A 23509-nucleotide genomic window follows, 5' to 3' on the forward strand; every position below is an offset into this window, starting at 1 on the left:
ATCTGAATTAGTTTGTCATGCGGGAAAGGCACAGAGTTTGCACAGTAAAACATTTTCTTTAATCACATTGTCCATGTTTGCACTTTGAACTATTTGTTGCCTTGACCGGCTGAGGGCTTGCGGAACGGCTCCATTCATGTTCTTTCATTGGCACAAGCCATTCCCTGAAAGGGGGCCTAGAACCGAGTTGCAATAAGCCGCCGACGGATGGCCCTTGCACTTTGTGCCTCCCTCCCGTCTAGGTGCTCCTCCTCCTCCTCCTCCTCCTCCTCCTCTGGTGGTCCTCCAATGTCTGCTGGCAGTGGCTGAGTCCTGAGGATAGCCAGGTTGTGCAGCATGCAGCACACTACAATGAAATGGGAGACTCGCTCAGGCGAGTCCTGTAGGGCTCCTCCGGAACGATCCAGACAGCAGAACCGTTGCTTGAGCATGCCGATTGTGTGCTTAATGATGTTCCTGGTAGCTTGATGGCTGTCATTGTATCGCTCTTCAGCAGGGGTGCTGGGTGCATGGAGCGGGGTCATCAGCCAGGTGCACAAAGGATAGCCTTTGTCCCCGAGAAGTCATCCTCGTGGGTGAGCCTGGGCTTCAAAAATGTCTGCCACAGAAGTCTGGCGCAGGATGAAGGCATCGTGGCTGCTGCCTGGAAAGTGGGCATTGACAGCTAGTATGAGCTGCCTGTGGTCACACACCAACTGGACGTTGAGCGAATGGTAGCCCTTCCGGTTGCGTTAATCCTCGGCATTCTGTAGAGGTACCCGCAAAGCCACATGCGTGCAGTCAATGGCACCCTGGACCATGGGGAAGCCCGCTATTCCTCCAAATCCCATTGCACGCTCTTGCTGCTTGTCCAGGGTCATGGGGAAGGAGATGTACTGACGTTTCCTTCTGAAAAAGGCATTGGTCACCTGGTGGATGCAGCAATGTACCACGAACTGGGAGATGTTGCCAATGTCCCCAGTAGCGGATTGGAAGGAGCCGGTGGCATAGAAGTTGAGAGCCACCGTCACCTTCACTGCCACCGACAGAGACGTCCTGCTCCTCAGCTGTGGCTGCAGATCTCTGCGAAGCAGGTGGCAGATCTCAGTGACCACCTCCCTTCTGAATCACAGCCTCCGAACACACTGCTCCTCAGACATGTTCAGATATGAGAACTGCTGGCGGTATACCCTGGGTGGGTAAGACCTCCTGTGCCGACGCCTGTTGGCCCTTCTCCATCTGGCCATGACTGGCACTCTCTCACGGCGTCTTTGAGCCCTTTGAATGCAATGCAGTAAGCCAACGTTTCCACCCATTGCAGCCCCCATTATATGTGGCGACTGAAGGCTATGGCACTGAAAGTTAAACTGAAAGTTTAGCCACCGCTAAATCTTGAGTGAAGTTCGCGAGAGGCGCAGATCGCGCCGCGCCCGGGCGCTAGCCGCTTAGCGCCCCACTTCTCCTCCCCCTAAGGCGCTAGCAGCTGGCGCTAACAACTGAATTTCTAGGCCTATGTGCGTAAAATCAATCCCAGTCACAGCAGTGCGGTCTCCAGGCGTGCTTGACGGGGGAATTACCCAATCAACTCCATTCTGGCCAGGAATTGTGGTGTCACTATATGTCGCCAATCTAAACACTAATGGGTACCGGTTGATCGTATCAAACTGCCAAACTATATGGCTGGTGCAGAATATTTGCTCTGCATCTAACCCATTCTGTACTTCATGGTATCACTATATTGCAAACAAGCTAAAAAGTGTTTAATTCCTGGTGCCAATGTGCCTCCCCTTGAGCAAAATAAAATAAAATGTAATTGAAAAAGAAGCAAAAATAAAGCATTTTCAGCACCCCACAAACTGAGAAAAGTTAATTTTACAGCAAGTAAACGTTCTGCAGCTCGGGCAAACAAAGCTTGGACTTTTTTTTAACCTTCACATTGTCACATTGGCATTTTTGTCAGTGCAGGGAGCAGTCTTTGTGACTATTTTTTGTTTTAGTTTTATTTAGCTCTCCGTTCGAATTACCATTAACTGAGTGCAATCCCATTCCTCTGAAACTGGACAGCAAAAGACAACTTTCTCCAATAGCCTTGTGCATCAGCTTGTGCTGACAAAACTCTCAGGGGAGTGTGAGCCTGCCCACTCAGAGTCAAAGTATATTGGCCCAGAAATTCGTGTCGGGGGCTTCCCGCGGGTGCAAGCCCCCAACCTACACTTATCTAGTGCGCCGGCAGTTGAGGCCTGGGCCTGCGTGGATTTCCTCTCTGTGGCCCGGTCCAGCTCCCGGCGCGCTGTGCTTGCGTGATCCAGCGGCGTACTTAGTGCGATGCATCGGCTGGGATCACGTGAGCACTGGGCAACCAATCAGAGGAGGGAAAAGCCCATTCATGAGTTTGACAGAAAGAACTGTCAAACTCATGAAAACTCCGGGCGCCCAAAACAGTACATTACCTTAAAATAAATTTGAAAAAAAATCACACTATTTAAATCAACTATAAATAACATTAAATAACTATTTTAAACAATAATTTAAATTTTTGAAAAAAATAATTTAAAAAGAAAATTGGGGATTAAAATACACTTACCTTACGGTAAAGTATTTAAAAATAATAAACCTGTGGAAAAAATGTTCTAATTTTAATTAATTGACCACTTACCTTTTAAAATGAAGTCCTTACACCTGGTTTTTAGATGTGCAAAAAGTAGAGGCATTCATGCAGGGGCAAACCTGTAAAAAAAAAGGAAGTTCAACGCGCATGCGCAGACTCCTGCGCGCATGCGTTCGACCTCTGAACCCCTTGGTTCAGAGGATCGGAAATGCCGGTTTCCTGCGCATGCGTAGTGCATGCAAGAAACCGGCACTTCCATCGGGTCCACGCATGAGTACTCTGTCCGTACTCACGCGTTGGGACCCGAATTTCTGGGCCATTAACAGTGTGATATTTTCATTCTTAGCCAAATGTTAAATGTATGCAGCTGTCATTTGTAGGGGGTTTTGGCATGTGTGCCCAGTCAGCTCTGCCCCTGACTGTCTCTGAGCGGTTTGAATCGCTCCACACCCCCTGGGTTCTAGACACTGGACTTAGGTACAGGCGGCGATACAGAAAATCGAGTAGACAAGTGGTTTGGTGCAAGAAAACCAAAATTTTTATAAAGAGCTGAATAAACACAATACTACTGAGAATTACTGGTATAGTTACAGGCATAAAACAGTTAATACACTCATATGGGAATGGGGAACACACGGCACATCGAGGGAAACAAATACATTAAAAATCCCCTTATCCTTAATCCCACCCCCTAAACCTAACTAGATTAAGTTATGAGGGGCCAGGAATTCACTCTCACCAATTCAAAACCTGTTGCTTTAGATGGTGGGGTTTGAGGTCCACTCTTCCTGTCCTTTGGGGTATCCCGTCGCCACGTGGTCACAGGGCGTGGCGCTGAAGTTGTTTGTGCAAAGGCACCCTCCTTTTTCTCCGTTAACGTCTTCGTCGAGTACTTCGTCGCGATGGGCCTTCTTCTCCTTTGGGCGGTCACTGATGGTATTGCTGCGGTTGGGGGTCGGTTGGCGGTCTTTACCATTTGATGATTTTACTAACCATGCTTTGAACACCAGCTTATTCTTCAACTGGGCTATTACTGTCCATGTGACAAACGCCAGCTTATAACTAGGCCGTTTGCCTTGATCTTGCTACCCATCCTTCGAACACCAGCATATTCTCAAATTGGGGTTTTACTGTCCATGCATGCAACGCCAACTTACTCACCAAACGCCAGCTTATAACTAGGCGTTTGTTCCCCAATGTGTCTTTCGCTGCCCTTCTCTGCTCTTATCGGTTTACTGTAATTCTTCGTCTCATCTCGTCTCGTCTGCCCGTTTGTGGCCTGTGTGTCCTGTGTGGTCTCGAACTCGGGTCTCGTTCTCCTCCCGTGTTTGGGCCCTCGGTGTGCTAATGGGCATCCTTGGTGTTGAGCGGCGTGGGGAGCGAGAATAGAGCCCGCCACGAGGCCAGGGCACGAGAACTAAGAGCAAGAGCTCAGAGCCAACCACGATAAGGGAGCTAAGAGAGTGATCACTGCCGATGGGCCTACAATTATACCTGAATCTTCATTCCTTATCTGCGCGCCAAATCAGGTCAGTCCTTTTGTCTAACTTTTATCGGGCTCATTTAAACTGATTACAGCCAATTACTTTAACGACCCTGAAATAGCTGTCTCTGTGTTATTATGGTTTCGATGTCCTGGTTGTGGGTTATGTATGAGGCTTAATCGGGTTTTCTTGACTTGATGGCATCTGTGAGCTGTTACCGATAAAAATGCAAAAACCTAATGGCCTCAATTATAGGCCCATTCTAGCTTGATTTGTTTCAAGGCGAATGAGTACTTAATCTGTGTTAACTTTGGCTGTCTGGCTCCAGAACCTGTTCACAGCTTCCTGCATTTTAAGTTTCATCTCCGGCCTGCCTGTCTGCAGGGCCTTGCTTTAAAAATCCTGTCGGTTTTGGTCACGAGGTTGCAGAAGCCATTTTGGGCACCCTGTCTTTTCATAACTTGTCCAATACAGGGTCCCTTTATCCGTAACTTTGGGGAATGTGGGAATTTTGAGAACCCTACATTCCCCCCTGTTGATACTAAACTTGCTTTAAGTATCATCCTGATAAGGTGAGCAAAATTTCCGACCCTCCACAGTCAATCTTCCCCTGCAATTACCTATCTAAGATACCCATGACACATGCATTTCCCATTCTGTAAAAATGTAGTGTGCATAAGCATACATAGAATAATTACAGTCGTTTACACACATTCAAGCATGGAGGTGGTCCAACACCCCTGCACCACTTGATACACGTACATCTTTATTACAAACAACATGCTGAACATCTTTATTAAAAACAATAAAAGAACATTAAAAAAACAATCTTTAATCAATAATACAAACAGCAAATTCAAACAGGTGTATCTCCCTCCACCTTAACATAATGTTCCTTCCAGGTCCTTTGGTTTCGGAATTGTAGTATTTGACCTTTTCCCTTGCACTGAGTGCATATTAGGTACAATACTATCCCCAACCGGCAAACCACGAGGATGTGGGAAGCCAGTCTGATCCACGAAGGGACTTCTATATTATTGAAACTACAATGTCCAATATCTTAGCCCCTATCTCTACTGTTTTCTGCTCCAGAGTGTAAAAATGTTTCTGTGAAACTATAACTGCTTTGAGTATTTTGGTAAGGTGTTCTGGGAGAGGGGGAATTTCCTAGCCGAAATGCACTACGTACTTTTGCAGGTTGGTGAAATTCTCCTTTACAGTGAGGTGAACAGTGGAGGGTTCAGGAATGGGGACAATTCATTCCTGGGCCACTTGAACTTCTGCCTCGGGTTTAAAGCAAAAACTGCTGTCACTAACTGAACATCAGCTATGCTGTCCATGCTGGTAGTGGGGCGCTCCTGTGGTGAAACAATATGTCCCACCTCCTATATATGCTACCTGTGGGGGAACATGGCCTTGTGCCATTGCCTCCATGGTACAATTTATAGGTTTCGCGCCAGCAGCTCTGAACCCGCACTGTGGTTTCGAATAGGCGTTCAAGTGCTGGGGACACAGGATTATGTGTGCTCCCCGGCTCCGGCACCCTGAGAGGTCAGTACCTATCATAGCGTGCTCCCATTTTATGACGTAAGGTGGGACTGCTGTGAAACGAATGTGCGCACCCCCTTGAATGACTCCAATGTTCTCAACCCTGTATATCGGTGCAGGTCGGGCTGTCCTACCCATGACCGGCATCCTAACTACTATTCCCATGATGGTGTGGTTAGACCTTCCACAAACTACTGGGACTGGGTAGGCTTCCGAAGCTATCCGGAGTTGGCACGGGCTTAATGCGTTCTCAAAAGGATGGAGGGCTGCGAGGTGCTTGTTGCTGATCCAGGAGGGGACCAAACCCTGTTTTAGATCCTCCAGGTTACTGCGGCCCTCGCCCAGCAACCACACCCTGTACAGCAGGCACGCCTCATTCTGCGCAGCCTGATCCGAAGCATTTCTGCCCTCCTTTATGAGGGTATTCACGGTCTTTGCATGCTCCTCCTGCTCGGCTATAATTTCTTTTAAATGGCCTGGTCCTCATGTAACTCCGAGCCCACTACTTTGTTCTCATCCATTAAGATTTTCTTTAACTGTGTTTTTAAACCATTTATCTGGGTCTGTAATTCTATGTCATCTAAACTGTTGATGACAGAGGACCCAGTGTTAAACGCAGTAAAAATATCATTCCATGCTCCCCTTCTTTGTCTCCCTGCATTACCCAAAAACTCATGGGGTGTGGTGTACAGTTCGGTTTAGTCGACATTGGCGAAATTGAACTCATAAAACTTTCTGAACATGTCCGTTAATAGGGCCTGGTATAGCTGCTCTGTTTCTTTGGGGCACCACTCCTGTAAGTGTACTTCGGTGAGATTTAAAATCATGGAGGCTACTGCGTAGTGTACCCCTTGGTACAGCACCTGATCCGTAGGCACTAGTACCAATCCATTCCCTGGTCCCTTGGTGGTGGCGGGGCACCCTTCCCTGGGTGTCCTCGCTGCCTGCGTCATGGGCAGGGGCTTTCGGGGGCGGGTCATAAGCTCAGTGGCATTGACTGGGATCAGGGAGTATGGGACCGCGGACGCCTTCAGGCTGGAATCCCACTTCATCCCCTCCCTGGTGTCTTGTCACTGCCGGTGGAAAATGATGGATATGCCTGTGGGGCAGACCCTCTCTGATCCCCACATACAGACATAAATCCCCTGATCCGGTTCCCACCACTTGTCCCAGCACACACTTAATCCCCCGTGGGTCCCTGTAATCGTCCAGTGGGTATTTTTCCCCAACCGTTCCCACTCGATTGCGGGGTTCCTCATATCCTTGCTCAGCTTTCTGAGCCACCACCACCTATCCAAAGGAATCTGTCCCTTGCATGTTAAATATACACGTTTCCCTACGGTGACGCTAACCCTTGTGGTAACGACCTGTACCCTGGGGCACAGGAGGGAGGCCTCCCCGTATGTGAACCCAGTCTGGCTGGAGTACTGAGACGAATTGGACCCCAGCCACCCTGGCCACCTTCCCTCGTGGACGTAGACGGCGGTCCCCTCCATGTCCCATTCGCTACTTCCGTCGGTTACTATAGGTGCTCTCTCTCCTGAGCACCCATAGATGTGGGATTCCTCCACGTCACATTGCTTTCCAATGCTCATTCCTATCAGGGCGAGTAGCATTGCGACCCCCTTCATCCTGAAAATCTTTCTGCAACAGATACTAAAACATACAGCCAGGTCCCCAAGAGATTCTCTGGCTTGGGTGAAGCATAGTCAGGTCTCGCGACCTCAACTCAAATACAAACACTCTTAGCAGATTATTATTTAATTAAAACTACCCATCACCTTACTTAACTTAAGCTAAACACCCTAAACTTAATAATACTTTAATTTAAATTACCTAAACTATGTACATCCGCCGCCCATCTCCGGGCGGCCAGCCTAACCCCTGTTAGGGCTGCGGCACACCGTTCCCTTCTGCGTGGCCGCACTGTCCTGCACTTCCAGTCCCTCGCAGCCTGTGGCTGCTGCCTGGGGACCTCTATCTTTGGACTTACCCCTGACTCAGGAGGCTGCCCCTTTAAAATGGGGAGCCGGTGACCATGGTTTTCTTGGCTGGGGCGTCTGTGGGGACCTTCTAGGGACTTTGGCGGGTGGGGTTTTCTTGGCTGGTGGACCTTTAACCCGAACCGCTGTCCCCTCCGGTGCGGTCTGTGGGCTTACCACTGCCGTTGGCCGGGGATCTTCTTCCTCTGGCTTTACCTCTCCCGAACCTAGGCTAGGGGCAGATAACTCTTCGCAGCCTGTTGCTGCAGGCTGAGAGTCTCCACCCCAGGTCCCAAACCTGGGTCCAGGGCGGGGTCTTCGCCCTCGGGTCCCTCCTCCTCTAGATCCCAGAAGAGTGGGGGAGTGCCCCAATCGGTGGGCGGGATGGCCCCTCCCCTTAAACAAGCCACAGCGCCTGCCTGTGCAGTCTGTGAACTTGTTCCCGCTGCAGGCTGAGGATTTCTATCCTCAGGCTTAACCCCAACGGACTGCTTTCTCGTCTCGGGTTTAAACAGTTTACACTGATTAATATGGAACCATTTGGTGCGCCGAGGCATCTTAATGGCGTATACCATGGGGCTGGCCTTGTCTACAATGCTGTAGGGCCCCATGTATAGCGGTTCTAAACTTCCTACTCGAGCATAGTTCCTCACCATGACCTGGTCTCCTACCTCCCACTCGTGGTGCTTATGGGGTTCGAGCAGCAATCGGTTGCTCCGATGCTGCTTTCCCATGTTCCCAGCCACCTGCCCATGGACCTGCTTAAGGTGCTCGAAGAGGTTTTGGGCGAACTTGTCCCGGTTTACCTCTCTGAGCTGACCTTCTGTGAGCACCGGGGCTAGTACATGGGTGGGGGTCCGCATAACCCTGCCAGTCATCAGCTTGTGTGGGGAGTACCCCATGCTTTTCGACTGGCTGGCCCGGATCCCCATGAGGACCAGCAGTAGGACCTCTGCCCATTTTTGGGTCGTGTCCACCGTCTCCTTCCTTAACCTTTCTTTTAAGGTCCTATTCATTCTCTCCACAATCCCTGATGACTGCGGGTTGTGGGCAACGTGCCAATTCCCCTCGATGCCTAGCAGCATAAGGGTATTCTGCATTACCTGCCCGGTAAAGTGACTCCCTTGGTCGGACTCCACATACTGCGGTAGCCCCCATCACGAGAACATTTCCTGGACCAGGATCCTGGCCGTACCCAGAGCTGTGGCCGTTCTGCAGGGGAAGGCTTCTACCCATTTGGTGAACACATCTACCAGGGCTAGGCAGTACTTATAGCCTCCCTGGGCGGTGGGTAGGGGCCCGATGTAGTTGACCTGTATCGACTGCCATGGTCCCTCTACCCTCCTGATGTGTCCCATAGGTACCTTCCTTTTATGGGGGTCAGGGATATTAGCAGCGCACACATGACAGCCGACGCAGAACTCCCGGACATCTTCCCTGAGTCCTGGCCACCATCCCGCCTGTTCCACCCGCTGCCAGGTGGTCTCAGGCCCGGGATGCCCTGCTCCTGAACCCTCATGGGCCAGTTGAAGGAATTCCCTCCAGTGCTGCTGCGGCACAACCCACTATTCCCCCCTGAACAGCATGCCTTCTTTTACGGAGAGGGCTGTTGTGCCGTAAGGGCCCTCTACCCTTTTTCCCTCAATCACTGCATTGAGGACGGCTTTGAGGACAGGGTCTTGGGCTTGGACCATCTTAAGGTCCGGGGCTAAAGCTACCCCTGCACTCCCTTGTGTCCTGTCCCTACCTCTGACTGCTGCCATGGGTCTGGACCCATATGGGTCTCAGAAAGTGCCTGTGCGGGCACCCTCCTTAGCGAGCATGTCAGCCTGCTGGTTACCCTGACTACGGGGTTCTGTGGAGGAATGGGCCCTCACCTTGTGAATGAAGACCTCCCCTTCCTCCCCCACCACCGCTAGGATTTTCTCCAGCAGGGGTTTTACTGTGAGGGGTCTCCTGTCGGCGGAGGGGCATCTGCGGCGGGACCAGATGGCCAGGTACTCCGTACATGAATTGCATGTAAACACACTGTCCGAGCAAATCGTGTATGGGGTGGGGAAGATTTCAGGGTGTGTAACGACGTACACTACCGCTGACAGTTCAGCCTGCTGGGCACTCATAGTGCTGGGGAGCTTAATTGCCAGGGCAATGTTTGCCGCTGGGTCATAAACTCCACACCCTGTGAGTCGCTCGCCAGCAGATACCGTGCTGGAGCTGTCCATATAGATCTCGCGGCCCGTGGGATGTATCCCGGCCCGTAAACCTATGTTCACTTCCCAAACCCCTTCTATGGAACACCGGTGGGCTGTTCCAGGATATACCAGGTTGGCTGCGAGCTTTGGCTCGCAGAGACCCTTCACCTTAAGATCCATCTGTGAGAGGAGCAGGGTCCAGCGGGCACTGCGGGCACTGCTCACTGTTCCATCCTTGATCCTCCCATCCAGAAGCATCTGGGTGGGTGTGTGATGGGTGAGGAGGGTGATGGGAGAGGTGCCTGTGAAGATCAGCGATCTTTTCACAGCCCAATGTGTGGCCAAGAGGTGCCACTCACAGTTGGAGTAGCTCCTCTCCACCTCCGTGAGTATCCTGGAGGAGTAGACCACCGGCCTTAGCCTGCCGTGCCGCACTTGGAGCAGCACAGCTCTCATGACATCCCCGCTGGCTGCTACCTCCAGGAAGAACTCTTTCCCCCCATCTATGGCCCCTAGAGCTGGTGCGGTCTGCAGATCCTCCTTGTGTCTGACAAATGCTGCCTGGCAACCCTCATCCCAAACCCATTCCACTCCCTTGTGTAGGAGTCGGAGCAGAGGGGCTGCTGTGGCTGCATAGTCTCCAATGAATTCTCCTCAGTACCCGGTTAGCCCTAAAAATGACCTCACACCCATGTTGGGGATGGGTAACTCCTGTACCGCCTCCCTCCTAGCCTTGTCTATGGCCCTTTCCCCAGCGCGTACGGTCAGGCCCAGGAATTTCACTTCCTGCTGGCCGATCTGCGCTTTCTTTGGGTTTACTTTAAAACCCTCCTGCCTGAGCAACTCCAGCAGTTCGGCCAGCAGCGGGACATGCTCCTCTCTCGAACCGGTGAAGAGAAGCATGTCATCCACATACTGTACTAACTGTCTGAGCTGACTGAAACCCTTTAAATTGTTCGCCATGTGTAGTGTATGTGCTTTAAGTCAGAACTACTTTTTACAGCTCCTGTATACTGTAGTACCGGCAGTAACCACACCGGTATATAAGCTGTGCGCATGCCTCTGTCCTCCAGTAAAGACCTGTTGTTTGTTATATACAGCATCCGTGTAATTCTTTATCCACTGAACCACGGATCTAACAGTGGCAACGAGTGTTGATGCGAATCTACCTGCAACATTAAACAAAAAAAACAAAAAAATAGTCGAGTCCAGGAACACGGGCGTCGACCGCGAGCAACCGCCCAGCAGTCAGGCAGAGATCCAACTTCGCTGGGGAGGCTGTGGAGAGCCGGGCTTGGTTCCCCAGCCACAACGAGCAGTAAGAGACCGACGACAGGTCCTGAGCAGACCCTTCTCTTATGTTCATTAATAAATAGACACTCTTATTATGAACACAGCTAGCTTTTGCTAGTTACTTTATTGAGCACATGTGGACTAGGTACAGTATCTGTAGAGGCTTCCATCTTGACTGTTGCCTTGTGGGTAGTCTAGTGCCTCATGGGTAATGTAGTCTTAATATATATACAGCTGGGTAGTGTATATCTTATATACAGCTCTACACAGCTCTACGGCTCCACCTAGTGTCCACTATAGAATAATGACATGTTATTGATCGTTACATCCCCCTTTCATTGAGGTTTAACAAAATCAATATCAATCAACTTTCAAGAAAACAATAAAGATAATATCAGTAACACTTTTGTTAGTGCTCTATAAACATAAACATTTTCAAAACAGTTAACACATTTTCAAAGCTTTACATTGTACTCAAAGATTAAGTCTATCAGGCTCTTTTACTTCACGTGTGGATCTTCTCAACACGGGTAAGTCTGATGTGTCTTCATGAGATTGTTCTGGCAGTGAATGACAAGATGCAGCTGCGGCATTGTCATCAATCTGCTCTTGTATAGATCAAGGTCTCCTTGCGATCTTTGCTTGGAGAGGGTTTCAATGTTCCCTTCACTCTTCATGCCATAACTCTCAATGTAGTCAATGCACTCTCGAAAAACTGCTGGCAGCTGGATCCCATCATACAGCATAGCCCTCTCAGCAGCCTCGGCTAATGGAACACCAAAGATTGGCCTGAGGGAAGAAGGAGTATCCACCGGAACTGCTTCCTGCTCTGGTGCAGGCTTCTTCTTTTTCTTTTTCTCTTTCCACTGCTTAACAACATCTGCTGCGGTTATATCTTTGGACTTTTTCTCCGTGTGTTTTTCCTCTTTGTGCTTTTCTTCCTTTGGCTTCTCTTTGAACTTAAAGTCTTTTTCTTTCTTCTTGGAGAAACTAGGCTTTTTGAAGACATGGATACCCTTTGGCCTTTTCATCCTTGATGGGCTCTCTGCTTCATCACCTGAGTCATCTGGTCTGCTTATGGCACAGTTTATACGGTAGACTCTCTTGACCAGTTCTAAGTCTTCACAAGCTTTGTCACCTAGTTTCGAATCAAGTCTTTCAGCCACAACAGAAAACATGAGATGATGCACTTTGTCTTTGACTGTCACTTTAAGTCTGCATACACCTAAGCTATCTATTTTCTGTCCATTATAGCTCTTCAGTAGTACTGACTTTTTCTGTATTTTGGGCTTTTCTTTCATATTTTTTATGTCACTCATACTGATTAAGTTTGCTTTTGCCCCAGTGTCCAGTTTCAATGTAACTAATGCTCCATTTATCTGCAGTCTGATCATCCATTTGTCCACTTTTACTGCATTAACTTTATGTTCAGCATTGTCCATTTCTGAGGGCTGCACATTTTCTGTATCTTTTTTGATATCGTCACATGACACTATTCCTACAAAAAATGTCCCACTTAAATCAGTGTCCTCAATCACATTAACTTGTTGCCCTTTCGTTGTTTTTACTTTTGAAAAGCATTGTTTGGCAAAGTGATTCTTTCCATTACACTTTGTGCACATTTTTCCAAACGCTGGGCATTGTCTTAACTGGTGTTTGTAACCACAGCGTTTACAATGAAAAATTTCACCCTCTGATTGCTTTTCATTTCTGTTCTGCCCACGTTTCTTCCCCTTGTAGGACACAGCACCGACAGCAGCATTATCACTCATTACAATCGCATCATTATTGATTTCACTGAAAGTCTTCGCATGCTTTCGAGTTAGCTCGCTGGCTTGGCATATTTTCACTGCATTTTCCAAATTTCGTTCGGTTTCTCTCAACAGACGTTCCCTGACTTTTTTATCATGAATACCAAACACAATCTGGTCATGAATCATGGATGATTTCAGCTCAGAGAAATTACATGTCTGTGCTTTCAGTTTCAGATCAGTTATAAAGCTATCAAAAGTCTCATTTTGTTGCTGTGTCCGAGAACGGAAGATGTATCTTTCATACGTCTCATTCTTTTTGGGAGAGCAATGTGCATCAAATTTTTTTAGCACATCTTCTAATTTTTCTCTGTTCTCCGCTGGATTAAATACAAATGTATTAAATACCTCTATCGCCTGTGGGCCTGCAACCGTGAGCAGCAACGCTATCTTCCTTGCATCTGGCTTCGTACCGAATCCGATGGCTGCAATGTAGAGTTCGAATTGTTGTTTAAAAATCCACCAATTGTAGTCGACATTTCCCTCAAGATTCAAACACTCTGGTGGCTTCAAATTCTCCATGTCGCTTTTCACAATTTTCAGCAGATCTTCACCACCCTGGCACCATCTAATGTTCATTAATAAATAGACATTCTTATGATGAACACAGCTAGCTTTTGCTAGTTACTTTATTGAGCATATGTGGACTGGTACAGTATCTGTAGAGGCTTCCATCTTGACTGTTGCCTTGTGGGTAGCCTAGTGCCTCATGGGTAATGTAGTCTTAATATATATACAGCTGGGTAGTGTAGTCTTATATTCAGCTCTACACAGCTCTATGGCTCCACCTAGTGTCCACTATAGAATGACATGTTCTTGATCGTTACACCTTCCCGAGCAGCGGCGGCTGGAGCCGACCGACGGCAGACAGAGAGAGCCGGGCAGCGTCGACGGGGTAAGAAAAAGGGTGAAGAGAGCAGGGCGCAGCCTGGGGTTGATCACCGAGCGGCGTCGTGGAAAAATACTGCAAAACCGGAGAGAGAGAGGGTAAGAAACAGCCGCGTTCTAGTCCGAGCGGCGTCGACAAATATCAAGAGAAGAACGTGCAGAGCACAGCTAGGGATAACGGGCTGATCAGGGTCCGCGGGGCGAAGCAAGGGGAGACGCCATTGAGCTGTGGAGAAGCAGGGAGAGCGCGGGAGATGCCATTGAGCCACGGAGAAGCAGGGAGAGCGCGGGAGGCGCCATTGAGCCGCGGAGAAGAAGGAAGAGCGCGGGAGATGCCATTTTGAGAAGCTGCAGCGGAGAAGACGGGCGAGCGCGGGAAGGAAGGAAAGCGCGGGAGACGCCATTTTGTGCCAGCGGAGAAGGGGAAGCGCAGGAGGCGCCATTGGGGATAGTTAACGCACAACCAAGGATGCCAAAGAGTGGCAGTATCTCTACGTTCGACAATGAAGTCGAAGATTGGGCGACATATGTGGAACGTATTGATGTGTACTGCACGGCGAATGAAGTGCCAGATGCTAATAAAGCACTGGTTCTGTTAAATTCCATGGGTGCAAAAACTTAGGGGTTACTGCGGAATCTAATAACCCCAGAGAAGCCGGTAAACAAGGATTTTGGAAGCATAGTAGAAATCCTACAGGACCACTTAAGCCCCACACCGCTGCTGATAGCAGAACGATTTAAGTTCCATAAAAGGAACCAACACAAAGACGAAAGCAATGCTGAGTACCTAACGGAACTGCGCAAGCTATCGAAATACTGCCAGTTTGGAGCGGGACTAGCAGACACGTTAAGGGAAGTGCTATCGCTGTGCCAGAACAACACATGACCAGAAAGATTGTTGGTTCAAGGGCCAAGTGTGCAGACAGTGTGGGAAAGTGGGACACATAGCAAGAAATCTCCACAGGAGAAGTACAAAAAGGTACATAAGGTGATGGACAGTGGTTCAGACGAACAGAAAAGTGACACAGAATCCGGAAGCAAGGAGCTGGGTTGTCTGAAACTACATAATGTAACCGAAATAGAGGATCACCAGACTATCTGGGTTACACTCAAGATAGACGGAGTCCAAGTGGAAATGGAATTGGACACAGGGTCAGCTCTAACAGTCATAAATCAAAGAGACTACAAGCGGCTATTTTCACACATACCCTTGAAAGCTACAGAGATTGTCTTGAAGACGTATACGGGGCAAAAAGTCTACCCCAAAGGAAAAATAAGGGTGAAAGTGACATATAAAGGTCAGGAAATACCTAAAATGGATATATATGTATTGCCAAATGGAGGACCACCACTGCTAGGACGTGAGTGGATCCGGAAGATACATTTAGATTGGCATTCCATACAGGCACTGAAGGTGGAGGCCAAAAAGGATGACGACGTCACACCTGGACGACTGTCAAAAATGCTAACTGACGCAAAAGAAGTGTTCCAGGAGGGACTAGGAACACTAAAAGGAATAACAGCAACAATTAAAATAGAGGATAATGCAAGGCCAAAGTTTCTGAAGGCCAGACCACTGCCTTATGCGATCAGACCAGCTGTTGAAGCAAAGCTGGAAGGGTTGGAACGTTCAGGAGTACTGTCCAAAGTGGACTGGAGCGAGTGGGCTACACCCATCGTTCCTGTAATGAAGAGGTCGTTGAGTAATACGCCTGGGGAACCAAAGAAGATCCGCATCTGTGGGGATTTTAAGGTGACAGTGAACCCAATCCTTCACACGGTGCAATATCCGCTTCCACGAATTGAGGATATTTTCACCTCGCTATCTGGTGGTAAACGCTTCACCAAATTGATCTAGCCCAGGCGTACTTGCAAATGGAGGTAGAAGAAGCTTCGAAACATTACCTTACGATCAACACCCATAAAGATCTCTATCAATACAACCGGCTGGTGCTTGGAGTAGCCTCGGCTCCGGCTAACTGGCAAAAGGTGATGGATCAGGTCCTGCAAGGGATTCCAGGGACCCAGTGTTATTTGGACGACATCTTGGTCACGGGCGAAAATGAAGGTGATCACCTCGCTAACTTGGAGAAGGTGCTCGCCAGATTAAAGGAACATGGGCTACGAGCTAATCGTCACAAGTGCGAGTTTTTCCAGAAACAGATCTTGTATTGCGGCCACGTCATTGATGAAGAGGGGTTACATAAGTCCCCTGACAAGATTGAGGCAGTAGTCAAGGCTCCAGCACCGGAAAATGTGTCACAACTGAGGTCGTTCCTCGGGCTGGTAAACTATTACCACAAGTTCTTACCAAATTTGTCTATGGTACTACACCTGCTGAACACCCTACTGCAAACAGGGGTGCCATGGAAGTGGGATGACGAACGTAGATGAGCTTTCCAGAAGTGTAAAGAATTGATCACATCAAAAGAGGTGTTGGCCCATTTCAACCCAGCACTACCAATTCGTTTGGCATTTGATGCATCACCCTACAGCATTGGAGCGGTGCTGTCGCACAAATTCACAGACGGGTTGGAGAGGCCAATGGCCTTTCCGTCTTGGTCACTAACCTCAGCCGAGCGCAACTACGCCCAGATTGACAGGGAGGCCCTCAGCCTAGTATGGGGAGTAAAAAAATTCAACCATTATCTGCATGGGCAGAAGTTCACCTTGCTGACTGACCACCAACCACTTGTCTTCATCTTTAATCTTAAGAAGGGCGTGCCAGTAATGACTGCACAGCGGTTACAAAGATGGTCCCTGTTTCTAGGGGCAAATCAATATGAAATAGAATATAAAGGCACGAAACAGCATGGGAACGCTGATGGGCTATCGCGCCTGCCACTGCCTACGGTGGAGGAAGCACCAGCAGTGGACCCTATCGAGATATTTTATTCATCGATAATTGAACGATTGCCAGTAACAAACTCGGATATAGGGAAGGAGGCCCGCAATGATCCGACGCTGTCACGGGTATATGAATTGACGGTGAGGGGATGGCCAACACATGGCGACTCATTGTTGCCAGCATTCTCATCCAAAAGAGAACAGCTGTCAGTATGCCAGGGGACAGTGATGTGTGGATCCAGAATGGTGATTCCTCCCAAGCTAAGGGAGAGAGTGCTAAAGGAGCTACATGAAGGTCATCTGGTGGGAGTGAAAATGAAAAGCCTTGCTAGGGCTTATGTGTGGTGGCCGGGAATCGATCAACAAATCGAAGACCTAACTAAGAGCTGCTTAGGATGCCAGAAGGTCCAAAATGCACCACCACATGCCCCTCTACACCCATGGGAGTGGCCCTCCTCTCCATGGCAACGGGTGCACATTGATTTTGCTGGTCCATTCATGGACTCAATGTTCTTAATAGCAGTGGATGCTCATTCAAAGTGGCCTGAGGTGATAAAGATGCCTTCAACCACTACAGAGAAAACGATTGCAGTCCTACGGACCATATTTGCCAGAAACGGTTTGCCAGAGCAGATCTGCTCTGATAATGGACCACAGTTTGTGTCCGACGAGTTCCAAAAATTCATGAAAAGGAATGGTGTAAGGCATTACACATCCGCCCCGTATCATCCAGCCACCAATGGATTGGCTGAGAGGTTCGTACAAACCTTTAAGAAGGCGATAAAGGCCATGTGCGACGAGGAAATTCCACTGCAGCATAAGATGGACAATTTCTTATTAGCCTACCGAAACGCGACACATGTAGTTACCAACCAGACCCCGGCCATGATGTTCTTTAACAGAAGGTTGAGATCTCGTCTGGATTTGCTGAGACCAAATGTGCGAAGAAATGTTGAGGACAAACAATTCCAGCACATCAACGAGAAGCCGACAAGGAGCTTCAATGTAGGGCAACCAGTCTTGGCCCGTGACTATCGAACAGAGAAGTGGCAACCCGGAACGATATGTACAAGGCAGGGGCCATTAATGTACACAGTGGATGTCGGGGAGAACATTGTGAGACGCCACGTCGATCAGGTCTTCGCATCACAGGAAGGCATCAACCCCATGTCTCGAGTACCTGGGGATGAACACGACATACCGGTAGCATCTACTTCAGACCCAGTAGCAGTGGAACCCGATGAACTACCCGATGAAAAGGGGTCAGAATCGACTCTGCACCAAGAACAAGAACCTCCGGAAAGGCGCTATCCCGAAAGGGTCAGGAAGCCGCCCCAAAGACTGAATCTATAAATGGACTTTTTGTTATTGAATGTACATGTAAAAATGTAATTGTTATTTGAATATTAAGGGGGTATTATTAATCTAAAAAGGGAGGAATTGTAGTGTATGTGCTTTAAGTCAGAACTACTTTTTACAGCTCCTGTATACTGTAGTACCGGCAATAACCACAACCTCTCTGGTGAAGAAGGCCCAGCAGCGCCTATATTTCTTAAGGAGGCTGAAGGGATGTAATCTGTCACCCCTGATCCTCTCTAACTTTTACCGCTGCACTATAGAGAGCATCCTGACAAACTGTATCACAGTATGTTATGGCAGCTGTAGCTACTATGACCGGAAAGCCCTGCAGCGGTGTTAGAATAAAATTTTGCTGGACAAGATTGCTGGACAAGATTTTGCTGGAAAAGACACAAACAACAAATTCGCTGACTGGGACTAATTGAATCACTGCACAGTGAGACATGCCATGCTTACGCATGGCTGGAACAAAGTTCGTCTCGTGTCCTGACTGGGACTAATTGAATCACTGCACAGTGAGACATGCCATGCTTACGCATGGCTGGAACAAAGTTCGTCTCGTGTCCTGACTGGGACTAATTGAATCACTGAGGACTAACAAGGTTCACTGGTATCCTATCATCGAACTAATCACTTGTATCCTATTATCGAACTAATCACATTCCGCCGGGGAACAAGACGGAATGAAGACCTGAAGAGGCAGAATTGGCAACACAAGTGTGTAAACTCCTGACTGGAGGAAAATAACGATATGCGCTAATAAACGAATTGATTGGATGAATGTAAATGATCTAAAACCAACTTCTTGGAATTGTATATAAGCTCGGCACGTACTACAATCGGGGAGAAGGTGCTCTCGCAGACCGCGTGGTTGCAGACTCTTCTCCCAGAGCTCTGTCATTTAATAATGTTGTCTCTCTTACTCAAAGTCTAGTTTCCGAGGAATCATTTTTCCTACAACAAATTGGCGCTGCAAGCAGGGTGCCATGGAGCTGAACAGTCGTTCGAATCAGTGACCAGGGTGAGTAGTCAGATTTTTGACCGCCCATAAATCAGAGACACTCGACAAGGCGACTGAACGGCGAAGCGGCACCAAAACGAATTTGGGACACAGACTGAGTGGGTAAGAGACACTACTTGATTTGTATTTGTGTATTTGTATTTGTGTATTTGTATTTGTGTAATAGTAACTAAGAAAAACCTCGGACCAGGAGGACACTTGTCTCAGACACCTAGCCTCAGGCCGGTTGTTAAGAGGGCAAATGCCCCACGCGAAGGCCAGGACCATGAAGTAGGTGCCGAGACTCGAGACTCCAAGGTGTTCTAAAGTCGTGATACTAGTCGAGTATGGTTAACATTTTTCTGCATTATATCATGTTGCTAAGTGAACTAGGAGATTATTAGTGTCGGTGTTGTAGGACCCTGATCAAGTAAACAGACACCAGGGAGGGGTAGATACCCCATCCAACAAGCAAGCGTTACACGTCCGGGCAGTTTTGAGAGAAAGACAAACCCGGACCTCTGAGAACGCTGGCATAGAGTGCGACAAGAAGCTCGGGTATTCTCGGAAGGAAAGAATAGGGGGGCTCTCTAAGGAACAGATCTCCAGACATGAAGGAATGATCGGTGAAGCAGCGGCGATGTCAGGTGAGGAAGTTAAGTGGGGACCTTCGGGCTCCCTCACATATTCTTATGTGACAAACCGACAGTCGTTAATTAAGAAGATGCAGAAAGACGGTTGGGATGTGTCACAGGCTTTAGAACTCCAGAGAAGCTGGTTGACTAAACAGACAAAGGATAAAACCAAGAAGGCAGGAGTGTTATTAGTACACCAACTAGCAGGACTCATTGAACAAGTAAACGTAATAAAGAAAGTTGCACAAGACAAAGTACAGATGGTTACGGAACTAGAGACAAAGGCGAAATGTCAAGCAAAGATTATAAAGGAATTAGAGTGTAAGGTATACGAGGGGGGGCGAATGGGGACCTGTCCAGACACCACCTCCCTTCCCCCATATTACAGTGCAGAACCAACAGCCCCTGCAGGCGAGGGGGATGTTGAAATAGTCGAGATGGCTCCTGTGAGTCGGGGCGGGACATTGGCTAATCCCACCGCCAGTTACAAACCATTCACTCCCGGGGAAAGACAACAGATCATGACCGTCTTAGGAAAACTCCAGCCCCGGAGCCAGAATGTTAAATTCTGGATGGAACTTAACACCGTCTGGGTAGGGCACCAGTTGCACCTAAGGGATATTCACCAATTGGTAATGGCAGGAATATAAGCGTAGTAGTTGATGTCCGGTGGCCCCCATAAAAGGCAAAAGGGAGGGGAGAATTTATGTGTCTGCACTAGTCGGGGGCCGACAATGTGAAATGCTGGTGGGCACAGGCGCATCAGTTTCCGTCACTAACCTCCCCCTCCCCACGACTAGTAAGTCAATACTCCTGCGAGGACTCAATGGCACTAAAGTGCCAGCTCACTTGAGCACCACGCAGCTGGTGGAAATCGATAATATATACCTCCCCATGAAATTCTATGTGTGTAAAAGTAATGAAGGTACAATATTAGGTAATGATATAATGAGGGAGTACAAAGCAATAATTGATTGTGGCAAAGGAAGGTTAACATGGCCAAAGGCAGATGGCCGTAAGGAAAAGATTAGACAACTGGCAAATAACACTGGCACCCTTGGGGTGGCCACCGTAACTACCAGGGACTGGCACGAAGGTGCGGGAGGATACGGAGCCATTTGTGATTCCGTGATTGGGGTATGGGCTGAAACAAAGTTAGATACAGGAAAAGCTAGTATCGACCCTATTAAGATTCCCGGACCAGAACACAAATCCCACCGCCAGTACCCAATAAAGGCGGAGGCCAGGAAGTCAGTCGTGGACATAGTGAAGGGGCTAGTAGAAAGGGGTATCCTGAGGGAAACCACGAGCACTACTAATTCCCCCACATGGCCAGTAGAGAAACCTGATGGGAGCTATAGGTTGACTATAGACTATACGGCCAAGATATTCACCATTTTAGACATAGCTAACGGATTCTGGGCACTCCCATTAGATCCGGAATCACAAGAGAAATTTGCATTCACAGTAGGGGATAAACAAGAAATGTGGACCCGATTGCCACAGGGATTCCATAATAGCCCAGCTATTTTTCACCGCGTCATGAGTGATATCCTAAAACAGATAGAAGTACCTAAAGGAAGCACTATTTTGCAGTACGTCGACGACATACTAATAGCCTCGGAAACGAAGGCAGACCATCTGGCAACCCTATATTTAGTACTAAGGGCCCTAGAGACGGCTGGCCTCAAGGTAAGCCCTAAAAAAGCACAGATAGGAAAAACTCAGGTCCTATACCTGGGACATCTAATCTCCCAAGGACTTAAAGAAATGCCACAGGACAGGAAGCACGCTGTCCAGGGCATGCCGAGACCCGTAACAGTATGCGGAGTCAGGAAGGTACTGGGGCTCTTTAATTACAGTCGAAATTTTATCCCGGGGTTCGCTAAATTAGCAGAACCTATACAAAGACTAGTGAAAGGGGGTAAACCCGCGTTGGAACCGATAGATTGGGGACCGGAACAAGAGGAAGCTTATACTCAACTAAAGTCTGAGCTAGTATCAGCCCCAGGGCTAGGACTGCCAGATATGAGTAAGGACTTCCACATACATTGCAACAATGAAGAAGGGTTTTACACAGCAGTAGTTACACAGGATCATGGGGATAAAAGAAGGCCCGTCGCCTACTATTCCACAGCGGAGGGACCGGTAGTCACAGGGCTCTCCCGGTGCATAGCTGCATTGGATTGTGCGGCTTGGGCAGTAAAGGTTAGTGAGCCGATAGTAATGACAGGAAACATTATATTGCACACTAAACACACTCTGGTAGAGATGCTGGATACCGGGAAATTAAGATCCATCTCGAACATGAGACGTGCCAAGTGGGAGGCCGTCCTCCTCCCTCCGAGTAAAGCAGTAACCATTGTTAGAGACACAGGGGAGAACCCGGCAGAAGGAATACTGGGAACTGGGGAGCCCCACAACTGTGGGGATGTAGATATGAACCTGGAAGAAGATAGGATAAAAGACACCCCTTTAGCGACAGCGGAAGAGACGTTGTACGTAGATGGTTCACACAAGTGTATAGATGGGCTGTGTGGTGTATGTAACCGTTCCACCTTTAAGAGAACTATTTTAAGAGATGCACTACTTTATCTTGGCTGCTGTATACTGTAATACCGGTGGTGACCACACCGGTATATAAGTGCTGTGTAATGATTTATTGGGCAGTTCAACCTGGCCTTCAACTAGTAAAGACCTGTTGAATTTATTCTTGTGGTCTGTGTGCAGTGATTCTTATTAACAATAACTAGAACACACAGACTTAACAGTGGCGACGATGACGATCTTACCCTGCGGCAGAGATATATCCAAGGCAGTTTAACGGGCGTCGAGAAGAGGCATCCGCCCTCATCATCCTGCTGAGAAAAGACTCGGGTCTGAAGAGCAAGGAAGAATCCTGACACGAAGCCTTCCATCAGCAACAGGCAGTGATCATCCCTTCTACCACAGGTGGTGGGTAATCCGATCAGCGACGAGCAGCAAGTCGGCCACGTTGGCTGTGAAGTAGGGGAGGGAAAAACGGAGGATATAAGGGCGGAGAACTCGACCACGGCCGGGGAAAAGAGCCGGACAGAAGTCGGGGCCAGAGGCGCTGAGACTGGGGCAGCGTAAGGCACAGGAGCCGCGGTGAATGCAAACGCAGCCGGTGTAAAAGACCGGGCTGCAAGCGGGCTGGGAGACGCAACAGCGTCGAGAGAGAGCTCGACCGCGACCGGGGAAAAAGGCCGGGCAGCTACCAAGGCCGCGAGGCGCGGAAGAAAATAAAAATAATTTTTTTAAATAACCGCGGAGAACTCAGCCGCAGCCGATGGAAAGGACCGGACTGCAAGAGGGGCTGGGAGGCACGATTTGAGAACCGCTGGGGAGGGCGAATGCAGCAATACGGCAATCGCCATTACAGCCAGCGGGGGAGAAAGGCAAACGCGGGAAGCCGCCATTTTCGTAGGCGGGGGAAGAAGACAAGCGCGGGAAACCGCCATTTTGAAAAAAAAAGAAAAGAAAAATTTCTTTTTGTTTCTCAAGAAGATTGCAAGGATGCCTAAGCGTGGTAACATCAACGATTTCGATGCCGATGTTGAAGATTGGGCCACGTATGTAGAACGCATAGAGATTTATTGAAAGGCAAATAAAATATCAGATGAAGATAAAGCACTAACCTTACTAAACTCAATGGGTGCGAAGACATACGGGCTATTGAAGCATCTTCTATCACCAGCTAAACCGACGGATCAGGCTTTCGCTAATATTGTTGCTGTCCTGAGAAATCATTTGAACCCCACACCACTGATGTTAGCGGAACGATTTAAATTTTATGCGAGAACGCAACTGAAAGAGGAAAGCAACGCGGAGTATTTAATTGAACTGCGTAAGCTAGCGAAAT

Source organism: Somniosus microcephalus, chromosome 1, assembly GCF_052327205.1.
Source record: "Somniosus microcephalus isolate GS21.2 chromosome 1, FLI_Smic_1.0, whole genome shotgun sequence".
Taxonomy (NCBI): domain Eukaryota; kingdom Metazoa; phylum Chordata; class Chondrichthyes; order Squaliformes; family Somniosidae; genus Somniosus; species Somniosus microcephalus.